At 34.7% G+C, this 3,425-nt stretch overlaps 1 non-coding gene across 1 annotated transcript; it reads left to right on the top strand.

Moving 5' to 3' along the window:
- TRNAQ-UUG lies at nucleotides 1-72 on the top strand. Its single transcript has one exon. It is a non-coding gene; the product is annotated as a tRNA-Gln (tRNA).
- Nucleotides 73-3,425: the final 3,353 nt, after the last annotated feature.

Genomic DNA, 3,425 nt, shown 5'->3' with positions numbered 1-3,425 from the left:
GGTTCTATGGTGTAGTGGTTAGCACTCCAGACTTTGAATCTGGCGACCTGGGTTCGAATCCCGGTAGGACCTTTTTATTTTTTGTTGCATTACGCCAAGATTTATTTTCTTAATCCACTGTGCCACACTATGAATCTTGTGTTGCTAGCTAGTGAAACGCATATTGTTGTTAGTTCACGTGAAAACTGAATTGTAGGAAAAATGAGTAGTGCAATCTTACATTAACACAAAAACCTCCTCACATAGCAAAAAATCTGAACAAAGTATGTCGCAACTTACCAAAGAGATCACCTTGATATGATAATGATATGATGATAATAAGATCAATAAAAGCTTTTGTTCTTGTACAAAAGATTAGAGACCTATCCGTATGGCTCTGACATGGCCGATCTTCATTTCAATTTTCAAAGATACATGACAATGTTTTCTGTGTTCAAAAAAAAAAAACTGACAGTGTTTTCTTCGGTGTGTATCTAATCTGGAGTTCGTCTAAAGTCTGAACACTGGGCTAATCAGGTATTTGTGCACGTAACTGAATACACTCTGAACACCTTTTTATTTTTTGTTGCATTACGCCAAGATTTATTTTCTTAATCCACTGTGCCACACTATGAATCTTGTGTTGCTAGCTAGTGAAACGCATATTGTTGTTAGTTCACGTGAAAACTGAATTGTAGGAAAAATGAGTAGTGCAATCTTACATTAACACAAAAAACCTCCTCACATAGCAAAAAATCTGAACAAAGTATGTCGCAACTTACCAAAGAGATCACCTTGATATGATAATGATATGATGATAATAAGATCAATAAAAGCTTTTGTTCTTGTACAAAAGATTAGAGACCTATCCGTATGGCTCTGACATGGCCGATCTTCATTTCAATTTTCAAAGATACATGACAATGTTTTCTGTGTTCAAAAAAAAAAACTGACAGTGTTTTCTTCGGTGTGTATCTAATCTGGAGTTCGTCTAAAGTCTGAACACTGGGCTAATCAGGTATTTGTGCACGTAACTGAATACACTCTGAACACCTTTTTATTTTTTGTTGCATTACGCCAAGATTTATTTTCTTAATCCACTGTGCCACACTATGAATCTTGTGTTGCTAGCTAGTGAAACGCATATTGTTGTTAGTTCACGTGAAAACTGAATTGTAGGAAAAATGAGTAGTGCAATCTTACATTAACACAAAAACCTCCTCACATAGCAAAAAATCTGAACAAAGTATGTCGTAACTTACCAAAGAGATCACCTTGATATGATATGATATGATGATAATAAGATCAATAAAAGCTTTTGTTCTTGTACAAAAGATTAGAGACCTATCCGTATGGCTCTGACATGGCCGATCTTCATTTCAATTTTCAAAGATACATGACAATGTTTTCTGTGTTCAAAAAAAAAAAAAAACTGACAGTGTTTTCTTCGGTGTGTATCTAATCTGGAGTTCGTCTAAAGTCTGAACACTGGGCTAATCAGGTATTTGTGCACGTAACTGAATACACTCTGTTTCTAATAGAAACACGATGTCTTGGAGAAGAAACAAATTTGTTCCAAGAACTCAAATTCAGCGCATCTCAAAAATATATTTCGAATACTATAACTGCCAGAAAGTGTAAGATGAACATGTGCGCATATACTACTTGCAAGTGTTTCTCGAAAAATCATTGTAGATAATTTGGCACGTGTTTGGTTTTTGCCACACTTTAGAATAATCCCTATGTTGAAAAAAAAGAGTAGTCACACTTTTCTATCCATATGACGCACCTGCCATTGAATTTCTTACCAACTTTTGCCACATTTTATGGCTTCTAAATTCCCAGCCTTGGCTAGCACTTGCCAAACTTACGCTTCGCAAAGTTTAGCAATGAACCAACATCCCCTAAAATGTTGTGAAGATTAAACAATGCTAATTGAGATATATCACGCAATTTTGACAAGAAAAGGTTGGACAAATCATTAACATGAAAAGTACAAAATCATTATCATTAGATAGATAATGAAATATATTTTCATATGGTATCTACAAAATATCATATTTATTCATAAATTCTTCTAAAAGTTTGGTCAAACTTTACTTCGTTTGACTTTCTGAAAAAAATATAGACCTTAAACCTTGGGATGGAGGTAGTAAAAAATAAATAGTCCAAATGAGAAATGGGGCGTGGACAAATGGAGCTCGGGCTCAGTTGAACCCTCTTTAAAAAAATCAAAATAACATTTTGAAGATTAAAAATATGAAAAAATAATATCTAGATGTAGACAATATTGCACTTTACTGAAGTGCAAAATTCTAACTCAAAATATATTATATTTGGGGTTTGTGTAGCCTTAAATATAAGATACTTAAAGCGAGATTTTGCACTTTGAGTAAGTACAACGTTGTCCACATGTAATTATTTTTTAGATTTTTAGATTCTTTAAAATATTGTTTTCAAAATTTGAGAAAAATCATGGAGCTCTGTCTCCATTTGGGTTTCCTTATTGAGGCATCTATATATTATTCTGAAACAAAGACAAATCCAGTTTTGTTTTTTTCTTTAAGATATGCTACATAATATTTAAATTTTCGGTAAAAAAGTATTAATATCAAAATAAAAGAAGTTATGTCCCTTTCACAAATTTAATGTACTCCCTACATCCCATGAAAATTATCTGAGATTTATTAAAATTTAAATGTATATAGATGCACATCCATAGAAAGGTAAAAGTTTGGCCGAAACAGATATCGACTCAAGTACTAGTGTAAATTGGCAACAACCAGAAAAACCATAGAGACACATTTAGTGCACAAGTTTTGAATTGCTAGATCTAACAACCAAAGTCAAATCATGGGTTTTTGTCCTCGAGAAGAGTCCAACAGAACTTTAGGCAATGCATTGAACAATAAAGCGAATAAAAGTCCATCCTTATCGGTTACATCCATCCTTACCGGTTACAACCAGTGAAGGATGGACCTCGAGTTTTCGTCCGAAAATTAAATTCTACACGTCGTGTATCACTTCTGCAATGTACCAATTGTCGGCCTCGCAGTTGCCTCGTGCACAATGTGGACATTAACATCACCACACAAACGGAACTATATTCACACTATGTCTTTAACTTCCTCTATGGTGAACAGTTGAACACATCTGGAGATAGCCGCTCATGCGCACACGGCCAGTTCTAATCCCAAAGTTATTTGACACAGCAGGGAAACAACGATCCCAACTAGGATCACATATTGTCTCCCTTGGCCCATCATCGGAGCTATGCCCTTGCAAATTATATTTTGATCCTAATTAAGTTTTTCCTATTTTTCCCTCACTTGCCCCACCACACCAATTCGTTTCTCCCTAACAAATTGGTCGTGAGTGTTAAGTATAGATTAGCTGTTAAGATAATGTTAGCTTAGGCTTGGTCTTTCTGTAATCTTGCCACTAGC

Source organism: Lolium rigidum, chromosome 1 (genome assembly GCF_022539505.1).
Source record: "Lolium rigidum isolate FL_2022 chromosome 1, APGP_CSIRO_Lrig_0.1, whole genome shotgun sequence".
Lineage (NCBI taxonomy): Eukaryota > Viridiplantae > Streptophyta > Magnoliopsida > Poales > Poaceae > Lolium > Lolium rigidum.
The sequence above is the reverse complement of the archived record's forward strand: the minus strand, read 5'-3'. Positions and strand labels throughout refer to the sequence as shown.